The 18,611-nt window shown below is 40.4% G+C and overlaps 1 long non-coding RNA gene across 1 annotated transcript; it reads left to right on the top strand.

Annotated features, from left to right (window-relative positions):
• Positions 1 to 10: 10 nt before the first annotated feature.
• LOC134737910 (uncharacterized) lies at positions 11 to 13,622 on the top strand. Its single transcript, XR_010123326.1, has 4 exons — positions 11 to 180; positions 589 to 753; positions 2,495 to 2,623; positions 10,130 to 13,622. It is a non-coding gene; the product is annotated as an uncharacterized LOC134737910 (long non-coding RNA).
• The last annotated feature ends 4,989 nt before the right edge of the window (positions 13,623 to 18,611 follow it).

The following is an 18,611-nucleotide window of genomic DNA, read 5'->3' as shown; positions in this document are numbered from 1 at the left end:
GGAGGGAAGCCCGGTCGGAGGGGGCAGCGTGAGCGCCACGGCACGGGGGCGGGGCCTGGCGCGTCCGCCGAGCGCGGGGGTTTGTTTATTTTCGCTGTTGGTAGCGGCGCTGGTTAGAGGTTCGCCGGTGACGTGAGCGCCCGAGTTGGGGGAGAGGACCAGAACCACCTGCTGGAGAAGGTGAGCTACGGGGACCGGGCAGGGTCCAAACGCCTCACGTAGGCGGCGGCGCCACGGTCTTCGGGGTCGCAGGGAAGAGAAGGGCTCTCCTCAAGCGGGTGGAAGGAGGGAGGCCTCCCGAGGGAATGAGACTCCAGGCCACTCCCGCGCAGCAAGGCAGGATCACCTGCGTCGCGGAGAGCAGTTAGAGGGCCCTGGAGTGGAAAAGGGCAGTGGGACCTGATAGCTCGGGTTCCCTGCAACTTGGGGTTCGACCTCCAGGCAATGAAGTAGGGATGGATGGTCCTGCAAGTCAGGATTCCAGTAGCAAGAGTGCATCAGATCTCTGTAAGGAAAATAACTAACATTGCTCAGTTCGCTGTAGAGTTGCAGGGCGCTTTAACGTTATCTCCCTTGGTTCTCCATCAGGTCGTAGTGGACTAATTTTACAGGCGAAGTTAAGTGACGTATCCAAAACTTCACAGCTAATAAACGACAGAGCCGGCACCCAGCTTTCCAATTCTGTGAGCTTACCAGCGCATCACATTATCTCCATAAATCCCCCTGATTCAACTAATATTAGACGCCCCACAGGTAAGATGCTTCAGAGTTAGAGGGGAGTTGAAGATACTTTTGCCTTCAAAGAAGTAAGGAATAAAACAAAGATAAAACAGACAATAAAAGACAAACCATGATAGGTGCCACGTGAAAAGTGGCAGAGTACTACCGGGAATCAAAGAACCGTGTATATCTGTCTTGGGGATAAGGAAAGAAAGGCAGCATGAAGGAGTAGGCATTTGGGATTGACCTTGAAGGAGACAGGGAGAGTTTTACCGCAAGAAGGGATAGCATGAGAATATATATGAAGGCGAATCAGTGAAAGTTGTGTTGGGGAAAGACCAAAGACTCCAGGGTATGTTGAGAGGTAGAAAAGACAAAGGAGTATGGGGCCTAAGATACCAAATGGATGAATTTATATTTAATTCAATATTTTGAGTTTTTATGGTTTATAAGTTTGGGGCAAGAAAAGGAAGGTTTTTTTTTCTTTATGCTATTGATTTATCTGTGAGGGGAAGCAGAAATTAGAGGTGGAAAAACTGACAGATCTACTGTAGGCCAGGTAAAAGGTAATGATGAGTCTGACCTAAAGGGACAGCCAGGGGAATTTAAAAGAGCATAGTTGAGAGATGATGTGCATGCAGAATCTATAGAATTTGGCAACTGATTGATTAATTGTGGGTAGGAAGAGAGATATCAAAGTAGAGGTTTTGAGTTTGTAGATAATTGCAAGAGAGAAAAGAGACAATTACAAAGGAAAGGAGAAGGAGCTACTTCTTGAGAGAAGATCAGTTTAGATTTGGACATTTTAAGAATTCAAAGGGTTGTCAAGACAGCCAGAGAGAATGAACACTAATAAGTTAGAAATAAAGGTTTTGTAATATGGGAAAGAGGACTGAACTAAAAAATAGACTCACAAATAATCAGCCTAGGAGTGATATTGCTGTGAGATAAAAGAAGAAAACGAAGGTCAGAATCTTGGAAAACACCCTCTTTAGAGTCTCGCTACTCAAAACGTGGTCAGTGGCCCAGCAGCACTGACATGAGGACGTTAGTTAGAAACTCAGAATCTCAGGCTCCACCCCAGACCTGCTGAACCAGCATCTTCAACTTAACAAGAACCCGAAGAGATTTGTGTCACATCAAAAAGTTTGAGAAGCTCTGATCTAGGTGAGCCAAGCCAGCAAAGAAAGGGGGTGGAGCAGAAAATGGGAGGAGAGTAGGGTAATGCAGAATCATCAAGACAAGGTAAATTGGAGTTTCACAAAAACAGGGCTGGAAGGAGTGTTGATCAACAATATCCAAAACCACAGAGGTTGAAAAGCACAAGGAAAGAAGGTATGTTTGCACTTTGTGATTAGGTAGTAGGGTCTTTAAGACCACATTGTTCTCATTGAAAGCCTGGAAAGAAAGATCCCCTTTCTGGTCAAGGTTAGTCTAGGGATCCATTCCATCTTCCCCACTTCCCACGTATATGGGACATATCGAGATAAGTAGATAGATTTGACAGTGGGAGAAAGTAGTTCTCTTCCAGTTGCTTCTATTTTCTCAGCAAAGTGAGGAGCAAGATCATTTTGGCAGACTGCTAATTTCCATCACAATTTAGTCTCCCCTTCTCCCTGAAAACACAGACTGCTTTTCTCAGCCTCTCTTTCAGTTGCATATGGTCAAGTATTAAGTTATAGAACGTAAGCAGATGTTATGTCTGCCACTGTCAGGCCAAGGCGTTTACTTTGAGAGTACTTGTGCCTCTTTCATGCATTTTCCTTTCTGCCAGCTGGACCCTGGACATGGTGACTCTGATTCAATTATGCAGATGACCACAAGCCTCTGGGGTTGGCAGATCCACAAGAAAGAAGGTGCCTGGATGAAGGAGAGCTACCCACTGACCTGAACACCCAATTATGTGAGCAAGATATATTTCTATTGAGTTGGAGCCATAACATTTTGCAGTCTATTTGTTATAGCAGTTTAGCCTACTCTAGGTAATGTAGTCCTTAACAGAAAGTATTGAGAAAAGAAGAGAGAAGGGAGGTGAACTCAGAGTTTATGAGTGAGGGAAAGTGAACTGACTAAAGAACATGGTAAAGTTTCCACGCATTACTAAGAGCCCCATTGAATAAGTGGTCATGAATTTATAGTGAGGCTAGCCACTTGGTTATGCAATTTTCTCTAGCCATATTCAGTTGCTCATGTGCAGGCACTGAGTAGGCAGTTTTGGCAGTAACCAGGACTGAGATTTGACCAGGCAAGTATAAGGGGAAGATAAGGGCAGAGTTGGTGGTGGTAGAGGCAAAGGAGGCCTTATAATTTCAGAAGTGGTAAAAAGTAAAGTTATGAGAGGAGTGAAGAATCGTGGAAAGATGGTAGAGTGACTGAATTGGTGTTTTTGATGAGGTTGAAGAATTGTTGAAGTTTAGTTACTATATGCAATGACCTTGGAACGGTAAGAGATGGTTGGAGAGTGGAGGCTTGAATTAAATTAGAGGAGGAGCTGTAGTTATCGGTAATATTGGAGTGTAAGGAATGCATATGAGTATGCATAATTGAGGTGCCAGAGGGTATGAGATCCTTTGAAAGGAGGTCAAGGAATTGAGACGCAGTAAGGATTTTGAAATGAACATCCACATAGTTGTATATGTATGTCATACATACATACATACATATATACACATACCCCTCACAAAGAATTACCGCAAGAGTGATTCCACAGTAGTGTTGTAGTAGTGAGTAGTTTTGGAGAGAGTGATAGTAGCCCTAGTACTAAAATCTTTAATATATGAGTGAGGGGTTGAATTCTTCAAATTAGGCTGCACAGGAACATCAGTGGTTTAATATGTTAAACTCTTGCAAATATCACATTTCATTAAAATGATGCTTTTATGTTTTATGTTGCTAAAGTGAGATTTCTAATTGCTTCTCTCTGACCTCTCAAATTACGATGGTAACTGCCTTCTTTTACAGGAAATGCCCATCTGTCTGTATTATAAACCAGACACATGCCAGGTTTTCCAATTTAAATGGCGGTGCTTTAAAACTTGTCATAGACTACTCTGTCCTACCTCCCATGTGTATTTCAAGTAGATACATCTACAGATGTTAGCTCTGCCACATCAAACAATGCACAGTGAATGTTCAAAATCTACATTAAAAACCTTGGTTATAAAGAGCTAGATACCTTGTTTTACATGATGTGATTATTACACATTGCATGCCTGTATCAGAACATCTCATATACCCCATAAATATATACATCTACTGTGTATGCACAAAAATTAAAATTAGTATTATTTTTGAGATCGAGTCTTGCTCTGTCTACCAGGCCAGAGTGCAGTGGTGCAGTCTTGGCTCACTGCAACTTCTGCCTCCCTGGTTCAAGCGATTCTCCTGCCTCAGCCTCCCGAGTAGCTGGGACTACAGGTGCATGCCACCACACCTGACTATTTTTGTATTTTTAGTAGAGATGGGATTTCACCATGATGGCCAGGCTAGTTACGAACTCCTGACCTCAAGTCATCCACCCACCTCAGCCTCCCAAATTGCTGGGATTACAGGCATGAGCCACGGTACCCAGGCCAAAAATTAAAATTAAAAATTAAAAAATTAAAACTTCAGTTATAGCTTAAGTTAACAGTAAGTAGGGACTGGCTAAAGACCTGATAAATTGAAAATAAGATTACTTGTAGCTTGGGAAATGATGTACCGTGTTATATAAGATAGGGGCTTTGGGCTAAGACTGCTAGGGGTAGAATTATGAGGTTATTGTGAGGATAAGACACATTACACACACACACACACACACACACACACACACAACCATTCTAAAGACTGCAAGTACATATAAGCATTAAGTTAGGTATGCTTATTCTATTGTCATACTTATTTCTAATTATTATGGAATTGCTTTAACTATACATGGACTTTTCCTACTTAGAAAATGTTCATTACATCTGTACATGTTAAGACCCAGTGGCAAGGGGACTTCTGGTTAAGCATAGTGCATTGAACACGTTTGTCTCCACTTACTCCAGAGACCTCATTAAAGTGACAGTAAAGGAATAAAAAAGATATAAATCTATAAAGAAAAAGCAAACAGGGAAAGAGATCCCAACTGAATAAAATGCCAACAAAACTTAGAAACGTGGAAAGCAGATGGATGAGTGATCACTGACTTACCAAAGCCGCCAAAGTGACTACTTCAGCTTTTGGGAGAAGGCAGAACCAGCCAGAAGTAGCCTATCCATGTCACAGCACCCTGGAAAGGCTCTAAAACTAGAGCTGCCTTCCCTCTGAAAGCGCAGGAGAGCAAGGCTAAAAAGGAGAATTCACTGTGAATGTTTTCTAAAGAGAATGATCCTGCCTCCCCTATATTCCCTACTCCATTCCATGCTGCCCAAATTCACCAGAAGATAGATGGTTTACTTTCTGGAGAGGTTGACTCAGAGCTCTCCTAGGCACCAGGCAGAGCTGAAGACAGGGATGACTCACTACACAGAAAAGTAGAATTAAGTGAAGTTGTGCATATTAAATTATAAGGCAGACCCCTTTCCCCCATCTTCATTCACAAATTCAGATCCTAGAATGCTGGGATCCTTTCAAGAGACTGGAAGCTTCCTCTTAGGGGAAAACCAGCTGCTCCAAGAAAAGAGGTCTCCAAATATTGAGGTTTGGGGATCCCATGGTGAAGAGTGTGGCTTGTTGACTGTCTTTTACAGTTAGCCCAATAGTCAGCAATCCCTGATTGTACCTACAGAGGCTCTCATCAACATTTTATTGCCTCATTCTTTTATTTGAAAAATTTTGGCTGGGTGCACTGACTAACACCTGTAATCCCAACACTTTAGGAGGCTGAGGTGAGAGGATCACTTGAGCCCAGGAGTTGAAGACCAGCCTGGGCAACATAGTGAGATCCCATCTCTACAAAAAAGAATAAAAAATTAGCTGGGCCTGGTGGTACACACCTGTAGTCCTAGCTGCTTGGGAGGCTGAGGCTGGAGGATAATTTGAGCCAGGAGTTTGAGGCTGCAGTGAACTGTGATTGCACCACTATCCAGTCTGGTTAACAGAGTGAGACCCTCTCTAAAAATAATACAAATTTAACAAGGTTTTTAGAGATGGGGTATCTCTGTGTTGCACAGGCTGACCTCAAACTCCTGGCCTCAAATGATCCTCCTGCCTGTGTAAATTAGTTCAACCATTGTGGAGGACAATGTGGTGATTCCTCAAGGATCTAGAACTAGATATACCATTTGACCCACCAATCCCATTATTGGGTATATACCCAAAGGATTATAAATCATGCTACTATAAAGACACACACACATATGTTTATTGTGGCACTATTCACAGTAGCAAAGACTTAGAACCAACCCAAATGTCTATCAGTGATAGACTGGATTAAGAAAATGTGGCACATATATACCATGGAATACTATGCAGCCATAAAAAGGATGAGTTCATGTCCTTTGCAGGGACATGAATGAAGCTAGAAACCATCATTCTCAGCAAACTATCACAAGGACAGAAAACCAAACACCGCATGTTCTCACTCATAGATGGGAATTGAACAATGAGAATATTTGGACACAGGGCGGGGAACATCACACACTGGGGCCTGTCAGGAGGGATAGCATTAGGAGGTATACCTAATGTAAATGATGAGTTGATGGGTGCAGCAAACCAACATGGTACATGTATACCTATATATCAAATGTGCACATTGTGCACATGTACCCTAAACTTAAAGTATAATAATAATAATAATAATAATAATAATAAAAAAGATCCTCCTGCCTCAGCCTCCCAAGTAGCTGGGACTACAGGCATGAGCCACGATGCCCAGATATCACCTCATTCTTAAATGTGGTGAACAGTTGATGATCTCCGTTTATTTGAAGAAACCTCCTTACATGAAAGACAGAACCTACAATGAACAAACAAGAAAAGAAAAAAAAGAGCTTTAGAGGCCAGGTGTGGTGTAATCCCTGCACTTTAGGAGGCCAAGGTGGGTGGGTCACCAGAGGTCAGGAGTTTGAGACCAGCCTGGCCAACATGGTGAAACCCCATCTCTACTAAAAATACAAAAAAGTAGCTGCGCATGGTGGCACACACCTGTAATCCCAGCTACTTGGGAGGCTGAAGCCGGAGAATTGCTTGAACCCAGGAGGCAGAGGTTGCAGTGAGCTGAGGTCACGCCACTACACTCCATCCTGGGAAACAAGAGCGAAACTCCGTCTCAAAAAAGAAAAAAAAAAAAATAACTTGGAGGAAATAAAAGCAGTGCAGAAAGCCAGAAAACATGTCAAAATAAAGAAATTCTCAAAAATTTTAACTTCCATATACTCTTCTCACTCAGGAAACTGCTGGAAGGAGCACTCCATCCAAGTAAAGGTATATATCAAGAAACAGAAAAACATGTGGCTGGGCACAGTGGCTCACACCTGTAATCTCAGAACTTTGGGAGGCTGAGGCAGGTGGATCACTTTAGGCCAGAAGTTTGAGACCAGCCTGGCCAATATGGTGAAACCCCGTCTCTACCAAAAATACAAAAAAAAAAAAAAAAATAGCCGATGTGGTGGCACATGCCTGAAATCCCAACTACTTGAGAGGCAGAGGCAGGAGAATCACTTGAACCTGAGAGGTGAAGGCTGCAGTGAGCTGAGATTATGCCTCTGTACTCCAGCCTGGGTGACAGAGTGAGAGTCCGTCTCAAAAAAGAGAAAAAAAGAAACAGAAAAACATGGGAGCTGGTAAACCAGAACTCCAACAAAGCAGAAAACAAAGAGAATTCTCTAGATCAAGCTTTTCCAACCTGTGGTGTGTGGCCCAGGATGACTTTGAATGTGGCCCAACACAAATTTGTAAAATACTTTTTTGTGATTTTTTTTTAGCTCATCAGTTATTGTTAGTGTATTTTATGTGTGGCCCAAGACAATTCTTCTTCCAGTGTGGCCCTGGAAAGCCAAAAGATTGGACGCCTCTGCCCTAGATGAAGGTGAAGGGAGGTTCCAGGAAGTCAGCTGTGTAGCAGGCCTGGAGAGCACACTAGAGGATGGAAGGCTCTAGAAGGGATGTCTCCAAGAAAAGAAAATGGAAATGATGGATTACCTAATATGTCTGAACCTTTAGAACAAAATTTCACAACTCTGGTGGAAAATACGGAGATGTAATGGTGATAGATATAGAGAAAACTAAGCAACCACCAGGTGTGGTGGCTCACATCTGTAATCCCAACATTTTGGGAACTGAGGCGGGAGGATGGCTTGAGCTCAGGAGTTTTGAGACCACGCCAGGCAACATTGTGAGACTTTGTCTCTACCTTAAGAAAAAAAAAATTAGCCAGGAGTACTGGTGCACATCTGTAGTCCCAGCTACTCAGGAGGCTGAGGTGGGAGCCTGGGAGATTGAGGCTGCAGTGGGCTATCATCGCATCACTGCACTCCAGCCTTAGTGAAAGAATGAGATCCAGTCTCAGAAAAAGGAGAGAGAGAGAGATAAAACTAAGCAACTTAAGAAAGAAGGAAGAGCCGGGCGCAGTGGCTCATGCCTGTAATCCCAGCACTTTGGGAGGCCGAGGCGGGCAGATGACGAGCTCGGGAGATCGAGACCATCCTGGCTAACACGGTGAAACCCTGTCTCTACTAAAAATACAAAAAATTAGCCGGGTGTGGTGGTGGGCACCTGTAGTCCCAGCTACTCAGGAGGCTGAGGCAGGAGAATTGCTTGAACCAGGGAGGCAGAAATTGCAGTGAGCCAAAATTGTGCCACTGCACTCCGGCCTGGTTGACCAAGCAAGACTCCATCTCAAAAATAATAATAATTTTAATTTTTGTGCATACACAGTAGATGTATATATTTATGGGGTATATGAGATGTTCCGATACAGGCATGCAATGTGTAATAATCACATCATGTAAAACAGAGTATCTAGCTCTTTATAACTGAGGTTTTTAATGTAGATTTTGAACATTCACTGTGCATTGTTTTGATGTGGCAGAGCTAACATCTGTAGATGTATCTACTTGAAATACACATTGGAGGTAGGACAGAGTAGTCTATGACAAGTTTTAAAGCACCGTCATTTAAATTGGAAAACCTGGCATGTGTCTGGTTTATAATACAGACAGATGGGCATTTCCTGTAAAAGAAGGCAGTTACCATCATAATTTGAGAGGTCAGAGACAAGCAATTAGAAATCTCACTTTAGCAACACAAAACGTAAAAGCATCTGTTTAATGAAATGTGATATTTGCAAGAGTTTAACGTATTAAACCACTGATGTTCCTGTGCAGCCTAATTTGAAGAATTCAACCCCTCACTCATAGATTAAAGATTTTAGTACTAGGGCTACTATCACTCTCTCCAAAACTACTCACTACTACAACACTATTGTGGAATCACTCTTGCGGTAATTCTTTGTGAGGGATATGTGTATATATGTATGTATGTATGTATGTATGTCTGTATAATAGATATATATAACTATGTGGATGTTCACTTCAAGATCCTTACTGTGTCTCAATTCCTTGACCGCCCTTCAAAGGATCTCATACCCTCTGGTATCTCAATTATTCATTCTCATATGCATTCCTTACACTCCAATATTACCGATAACTACAGATCCTCCTCTAATTTAATTCAAGCCTCCACTCTCCAACCATCTCTTATCGTTCCAAGGTCATGGCATATAGTAACTAAACTTCAACAATTCTTCAACCTCATCAAAAACACCAGACTCCGTCTCAAAAAAAAAAAAAAAAAAAAAACAAACAAACAAAAAACGAAGAAGAAGAAAGGGAATAAAAACCTCCAGGAAAAATAGTCACAGCCATAAAAAACGACGAAATCATGTCCTTTGCAGCAACATGGATGCAGCTGGAGGCCAATTATCCTAAATGAATTAGTGCAGGAACCAGAATACCAAATACCATGTGTTCTCACTTACCTTACCCCTAAAAGTTAGATGCCCTTCCTCCATACTCCCACAGTACCCTCTTTATTTTTACCAGAGTCATTATATTCCTCCTTACTTTGTGAGCCCCTTAAAAGCAGAGACCGGGTCTGTTTTACTCATTGGTATGTCACTACAGTGCCAGGCTCATTGTTCGCATTCAAATGGTTGTTGAATGAACAAACTCAAATGTAACTGCCTGTTTACTTGCCTGTCTTTCTTCAACAGGCTGTATGTTCCTTGGTGGATGGATCTGTGGTTCATTAAGCTTTGTTTCTTTTAGCATTTAGCACTCAGCATCAAGACCTAGCACACAGAAGTTTATTGAATAAATTAAATTTGTCAGCATTATAATTAATCTTTAAAATACAGTATATAGCATTGAGGAATATATAGAAAGTATTCTCAAGATACAGAGAGACATGGGTTGCTCAGGATTATTCCTTTGTGTTTCACTTACAGGAAAGATCTCACACTATAGACTACAAATGCCAAATCACCTACTGTGCTCATACCACCCTCAACCTAGAAATAAAATAGAAACGATTCCTAAAGAAACAGTTGTAAAAATAACCAGGTAAAATTTTATCAACAACAACAAAAAAGTAGTTGGGGTTTCTGCTCATTAAATTAGTTTGTATGGGTAAGCACCACCTAAGTTTCTTGATTCATGGCATGTGTTCTTAAACCAATTTACTATCCACTAAAAATAAATAGTCATCAATATATAAAAAGTTGTATTTCTTGACACTAGCAATGAACCATCTGAAAATGAAATTAAGAACACAATTCCACTTACAGTAGCATCAAAAAGAATAAAATATTTAGAAATAAATTTAACCAAAGAAGTGTAAGACATGTACACTGAAAACTAAAAAACATGGTTAAAAGAATGGAAAGACAGCCCATGTTCATGGATTGGAAGACTGAATATTGCTAAGATGGCAGTACTCCCCAAATTGATCTACAGATTCAATGCAATTCCTATCAAAATTCCATGTCCCACTTTGTAGAAATGGACAACTGTTCCTAAAATTCATATGGAAACTTAAGGGACCCCAAATAATGAACAGATGTTGGAAAAGAAGAACAAAGTTCATGGATTCACACTTTGACTTCAAAATTTACTATATCATAATCAAGACAGTGTGGTACGGTCTGTCATAGGACAGACACATAGACCAATGGAATAAAATTGAGTCCAGAAATAAACCTGTGTGGTCAATTGGTTTTCAACAAATGTATGAAGACAATTTAATGAGGAAAGAATAGTTTTTTTCAACAAATTGTATTGACACAACTGGATATCTGCATGCAAAATAATGAAGTTGGACCCTTAACTCATACCGTGTACAAAAACTAATTCAAAATTGAACAAAGACCCAAATGTAAGACTTAAAACTGTGAAGTGCTCTTGTCCTTCCATCAAAGCTGGTTGGATGTGATTTCCGTGTTCAGATACAATTTATGATACTTGCTTCTTTTGAGCATGCATACATTAGAAGAGCATTTTTTGATCAGTATGTTTACATGTAGTTCTTACAGCTTTATATATGTGTGAGCTCAGAAACATATTTCTATCTGAAAAAGCACCCCTAATTTTCTATTTCCTTACCCTGCTTTACTCTCTCCATAAGTAATATCACTGGACTATAAGTTCCTTGAGGGAGAGGGCTTTTCGTTTTCAACTCTATCAGCAAAAATATAAAGGTTGATAGAAAATATAAAGCAGGAAAATGCCTATAAATTAAAAGCCTGTAGAAATTTCCATTTTTACATTTTAGCATTTACATATAGATGCCATTTTTTTAATATTTTTAGAAAATAAATAACTTTAGCTACCAGCCCACCCTTTGGAAGAGGTACAGATTATTTCCCATATAAGAACTAAACCCCACGGTACTGGCCCATGTCTTGAAGGGTGAAGGGCCAACTGAACTCACATAATCAAATGCTTAAACCTAGCTTCCTTTCTCATGGGAGATACTGAATTTTGTAATAAACCTTACTAAGAATACCTCATACCACTTAAGGTAACTCAGGAAAACTGTTAGTATTCTTCTTTTCTGATTTATTTGTTCGCAATCCACTAGAATACTTAATGATTGTAGGTTCTATTACCCTTAAAGTCTTGACCTTCTCCTTCCTTGGCTGCTCAGGTCATAGGTGCTGTGATCTAGAGACAAAATATTCCTTACACTGGCAGATACTTGCAAACTAAGGGGAATGAGCTTCCCCCTGAATGTTTATGAAGGAGAGGCCACTGTGGTAATGTTAACTTTAATACACTTGTTGTATTTAGGAGCTAAAAGTCTCAGATGCTAAATGAGGACTGATTTGCTTTTTATTTGATCCTATACATGTGCAAAAAAATTAACTTCTTCTTTTATAGTTTCTTTGGGGAAAAATAGTTTAAAATTCTTATCAGTTTTAAGAAAAGTTATTTTCCAGCCATAGTTCAATAGCTCACAAATGTAACTGTTACTAAAAAAAAAGTAATAAATAGCCAAAAACTAGTGGCCAAAGATCCAGTAAAAAACATCTTCTTTCACTCATAAATCAAAGAAATAGTCATGAAGCACTTCTATGCATATAAAAATAGATTCAGCAAGTCTTTAAAATATTTTTGCTAGAATTCACATTAATCTTCCCAGAGAATACTCTTATTTATACTGTTGAAACATACATACAAAACGTACATACAAAACATATGTACAAAACATACATACAAAATTGGGAATTTGTTTAGAAGATATATATAACTAAAACTGAGAATTTGTTTAGAAGATGTCTTATGATTTGCACATATATAAAATAAACAACCATGTGTGCCAAACAGTTATCCCATTTTGACATCCAACTGTATGGAAAACCTACTTATAATTTAATCGTAAACATATATGATGTTTCAGTTTTCAAAGTGCTTTCATTTGATAAAGCATTTATTTGATAAAGCATTTATTTGATAAAGCAAGACTATGTAACAAAAATATTTACTATGTAACAAAAATAGTAATTTCCCTCCTAATTACTTTGTGTTTCATTTGAAAAATATGATTTTGATATCAAATGCAGGGTAGTGATTCATAAATAGTTTTTTAAAGGCTGTTTGGTTTAGAAAATATCATTTAATGTACTCTATTAATAAAATTATAGCCTGTGTCATTCTAGTCATGTCTAACAGCTGATGACACCTGGAGCTAGCTAGGAAACTGTCTAGTGAAACAGATGGGCTTAGCCCCAGGCCTTGAATGGAACAATTCAGATGCTGTCCAACCCTCCCAGGTGATGGGAATTTCAAAAGGAGATTAACTCCTCAGTATTAAAATACCTTGCCCTGTTCCCATTATTCCCATCTAGAAAAAGCATGCTAGAAAGTAACAACAAAACTTTGACTTTAATAGTTATAAATTATGAAAATTATCAGTTAGTTGAACTCAGATAACTCCTCACTCCTTTTCATTCCTAGAGGATAGACAGTGAAGTGCAACTACAGTCTGCAGATGAAAATGAATAACATTAATCCAGCCCCTCAAGGCAGGCGAGTAGCTGCTGGTTTGTAATCTTGAATTAAAGTTTTTTTATACACAGGTTTTTCGGTAGACAAATTCAGGGACATTTTAGCAGAGGGAAAAAAATAAGCAAAATAGTTGAGATATCATTGTTTTATAAAAATAAATCCCATTTTGCCTACAGCAATATTTTGTTTGTTTTGGCATATCATTCATGGTTCTTCAAAGGTAAAATCACTTAAGTCCTAAGTGCTTTCCTTCAGTGTATGTTGTTAAGCCATTGGAATTTACCACAAACTGCTATTTCTTATAATTCTCTATTGAATGGCTCCACAATTTCTATTCAAATTCAGTCTAGGATGGCTTCTTTTCATAATATCCTGAGTGAATAGTAAACATAGGAAAAGGAACCAGTATAAAAATATACCAGTATGAAAAATAAAAACCAGCATAAAAAATAAAAACCAGTATAAAAAAGTTATTTTTTAATGGCAAAGTCAGTACTAACCAAGAGTATTCTTTAGTGTTTAGAGATAGCCAAAGGTTGAATTTAAGTTTCAGTCCTTATGCCAGAGAAATATATTCTCTCAAAATATTTTTTGAAAATCTTTTGCTTGGGCGGGAGCCAAGATGGCCGAATAGGAACAGCTCCGGTCTACAGCTCCCAGCGTGAGCGATGCAGAAGACGGGTGATTTCTGCATTTCTATCTGAGGTACCGGGTTCATCTCACTAGGGAGTGCCAGACAGTGGGCACAGGACAGTGGGTGCAACGCACCGTGCGCGAGCTGAAGCAGAGCGAGGCATTGCCTCACTTGGGAAGCACAAGGGGTCAGGGAGTTCCCTTTCCTAGTCAAAGAAAGGGGTGACAGACGGCACATGGAAAATTGGGTCACTCCCACCCGAATACTGCGCTTTTCCGATGGGCTTAAAAAATGGTGCACCAGGAGATTATATCCTGCACCTGACTTGGAGGGTCCTATGCCCACGGAGCCTCACTGATTGCTAGCACAGCAGTCTGAGATCAAACTGCAAGGCGGCAGCGAGGCTGGGGGAGGGGCGCCCGCCATTGCCCAGGCTTGCTTAGGTAAACAAAGCAGCCTGGAAGCTCGAACTGGGTGGAGCCCCCCACAGCTCAAGGAGGCCTGCCTGCCTCTGTAGGCCCCACCTCTGGGGGCAGGGCACAGACAAACAAAAAGACAGCAGTAACTTCTGCAGACTTAAATGTCCCTGACAGCCTTGAAGAAAGCAGTGGTTCTCCCAGCACACAGCTGGAGATCTGAGAATGGGCGGACTGCCTCCTCAAGTGGGTCCCTGACCCCTGACCCCCGAGCAGCCTAACTGGGAGGCACCACCCAGTAGGGGCAGACTGGCACCTCACACGGCCGGGTACTCCTCTGAGACAAAACTTCCAGAGGAACGATCAGACAGCAGCATTTGCGGATCACGAAAATCCACTGTTCTGCAGCCACTGCTGGTACCCAGGCAAACAGGGTCTGGAGTGGACCTCTAGCAACCTCCAACAGACCTGCAGCTGAAGGTCCTGTCTGTTAGAAGGAAAACTAACAAACAGAAAGGACATCCACACCAAAAACTCATCTGTACGTCACCATCATCAAAGACCAAAAGTAGATAAAACCACAAAGATGGGGAAAAAACAGAGCAGAAAAACTGGAAACTCTAAAACGCAGAGTGGCTCTTCTCCTCCAAAGCAACACAGCTCGTCACCAGCAACGGAACAAAGGTGGATGGAGAATGACTTTCACGAGTTGAGAGAAGAAGGCTTCAGATGATCAAACTGCTCCGAGCTACAGGAGGAAATTCAAACCAAAGGCAAAGAAGTTGAAAACTTTGAAAAAAATTTAGAAGAATGTATAACTAGAATAACCAATACAGAGAAGTGCTTCAAGGAGCTGATGGAGCTGAAAGCCAAGGCTCGAGAACTACATGAAGAATGCAGAAGCCTCAGGAGCCAATGCAATCAACTGGAAGAAAGGGTATCAGTGATGGAAGATGAAATGAATGAAATGAAGTGAGAAGGGAAGTTTAGAGAAAAAAGAATAAAAAGAAATGAGCAAAGCCTCCAAGAAATATGGGACTATGTGAAAAGACCAAATCTACGTCTGATTGGTGTACCTGAAAGTGACGGAGAGAATGGAACCAAGTTGGAAAACACTCTGCAGGATATTATCCAGGAGAACTTCCCCAATCTAGCAAGGCAGGCCAACATTCACATTCAGGAAATACAGAGAACGCCACAAAGATACTCCTCGAGAAGAGCAACTCCAAGACACATAATTGTCAGATTCACCAAAGTTGAAATGAAGGAAAAAATGTTAAGGGCAGCCAGAGAGAAAGGTCGGGGTTACCCACAAAGGGAAGCCCATCAGACTAACAGCGGATCTCTCGGCAGAAACTCTACAAGCCAGAAGAGAGTGGGGGCCAATATTCAACATTCTTAAAGAAAAGAATTTTCAACCCAGAATTTCATATCCAGCCAAACTAAGCTTCATAAGTGAAGGAGAAATAAAATACTTTACAGACAAGCAAATGCTGAGAGATTTTGTCACCACCAGGCCTGCCCTAAAAGAGCTCCTGAAGGAAGCACTAAACATGGAAAGGCACAACCAGTACCAGCTGCTGCAAAATCATGCCAAAATGTTAAGACCATCGAGGCTAGGAAGAGACTGCATCAACTAACAAGCAAAATAACCAGCTAACATCATAATGACAGGATCAAATTCACACATAACAATATTAACTTTAAATGTAAATGGACTAAATGCTCCAATTAAAAGACACCGACTGGCAAATTGGATAAAGAGTCAAGACCCATCAGTGTGCTGTATTCAGGAAACCCATCTCACGTGCAGACACATATAGGCTTAAAATAAAAGGATGGAGGAAGATCTACTAAGCAAATGGAAAACAAAAAAAGGCAGGGGTTGCAATCCTAGTCTCTGATAAAACAGACTTTAAACCAGCAAAGATCAAAAGAGACAAAGAAGGCCATTACATAATGGTAAAGGGATCAATTCAACAAGAAGAGGTAACTATCCTAAATATATATGCACCCAATACAGGAGCACCCAGATTCATAAAGCAAGTCCTGAGTGACCTACAAAGAGACTTAGACTCCCACACAATAATAATGGGAGACTTTAACACCCCACTGTCAACATTAGACAGATCAATGAGACAGAAAGTTAACAAGGATACCCAGGAATTGAACTCAGCTCTGCACCAAGCAGACCTAATAGACATCTACAGAACTCTCCACCCCAACTCAACACAATATACATTTTTTTCAGCACCACACCACACCTGTTCCAAAATTGACCACATACTTGGAAGTAAAGCACTCCTCAGCAAATGTAAAAGAACAGAAATTATAACAAACTGTCTCTCAGACCACAGTGCAATCAAACTAGAACTCAGGATTAAGAAACTCACTCAAAACCACTCAACTACATGGAAACTGAACCTGCTCCTGAATGACTACTGGGTACATAATGAAATGAAGGCAGAAATAAAGATATTCTTTGAAACCAATGAGAACAAAGACACAACATACCAGAATCTCTGGGACACATTCAAAGCAGTGTGTAGAGGGAAATTTATAGCACTAAATACCTACAAGAGAAAGCAGGAAAGATCCAAAATTGACACCCTAACATGACAATTAAAAAAACTAGAGAAGCAAGAGCAAACACATTCAAAAGCTAGCAGAAGGCAACAAATAACTAAAATCAGAGCAGAACTGAAGGAAATAGAGACAAAAAAAAAAACCCTTCAAAAAATTTATGAATCCAGGAGCTGGTTTTTTGAAAGGATCAACAAAATTGATAGACTGCTAGCAAGACTAATAAAGAAGAAAAGAGAGAAGAATCAAATAGACACAATAAAAAATGATAAAGGAGATATCACCACTGATCCCACAGAAATACAAACTACCATCAGAGAATACTACATACACCTCTATGCAAATAAACTAGAAAATCTAGAAGAAATGGATAAATTCCTTGACACATACACCCTCCCAAGACTAAACTAGGAAGAAGTTGAATCTCTGAATAGACCAATAACAGGATCTGAAATTGTGGCAATAATCAATAGCTTACCAACCAAAAAGAGTCCAGGACCAGATGGATTCACAGCCGAATTCTACCAGAGGTACAAGGAGAAACTGGTACTATTCCTTCTGAAACTATTCTAATCAATAGAAAAAGAGGGAATCCTCCCTAACTCATTTTATGAGGCCAGCATCATCCTGATACCAAAGCCAGGCAGAGACACAACCAAAAAAGAGAATTTTAGACCAATATCCTTGATGAACATTCATGCAAAAATCCTCAATAAAATGCTGGCAAACCGAATCCAGCAGCACATCAAAAAGCTTATCCACCATGATAAGTGGGCTTCATCCCTGGGATGCAAAGCTGGTTCAATATATGCAAATCAATAAATGTAATCCAGCATATAAGCAGAACCAAAGACAAAAACCACATGATTATCTCAATGGATGCACAAAAGGCCTTTGACAAAATTCAACAACCTTCATGCTAAAAACTCTCAATAAATTAGGTATTGATGGGACGTATCTCAACATAATAAGAGCTATCTATGACAAGCCCACAGCCAATATCGTACTGAATGGGCAAAAACTGGAAGCATTCCCTTTGAAAACTGGCACAAGACAGGGATGCCCTCTCTCACCACTCCTATTCAACATAGTGTTGGAAGTTCTGGCCAGGGCAATTAGGCAGGAGAAGGAAATAAAGTGTATTCAATTAGGAAAAGAGGAAGTCAAATTGTCCCTGTTTGCAGATGACATGATGGTATATCTAGAAAACCCCATTGTCTCAGCCCAAAATCTCCTTAAGCTGATAAGCAACTTCAGCAAAGTCTCAGGATACAAAATCAATGTACAAAAATCACAAGCATTCTTATACACCAATAACAGACAAACAGAGAGCCAAATCATGAGTGAACTCCCATTCACAATTGCTTCCAAGAGAATAAAATACCTAGGAATCCAACTTACAAGGGATGTGAAGGACCTCTTCAAGGAGAACTACAAACCACTGCTCAAGGAAATAAAAGAGGATACAAACAAATGGAAGAACATTCCATGCTCATGGGTAGGAAGAATCAATATCATGAAAATGGCCATACTGCCCAACGTAATTTATAGATTCAATGCCATCCCCATCAAGCTACCAATGACTTTCTTCACAGAATTGGAAAAAACTACTTTAAAGTTCATATGGAGCCAAAAAAGAGCCCGCATCACCAAGTCAATCCTAAGCCAAAAGCACAAAGCTGGAGGCATCACGCTATCTGACTTCAAACTATACTACAAGGCTACAGCAACCAAAACAGCATGGTACTGGTACCAAAACAGAGAGATAGATCAATGGAACAGAACAGAGCC

Source organism: Pongo pygmaeus, chromosome 13 (genome assembly GCF_028885625.2).
Source record: "Pongo pygmaeus isolate AG05252 chromosome 13, NHGRI_mPonPyg2-v2.0_pri, whole genome shotgun sequence".
Classification (NCBI taxonomy): Eukaryota; Metazoa; Chordata; class Mammalia; order Primates; family Hominidae; genus Pongo; species Pongo pygmaeus.
Note: the sequence above shows the minus strand (reverse complement) of the source record. Positions and strands in the feature narration are given on the sequence as shown.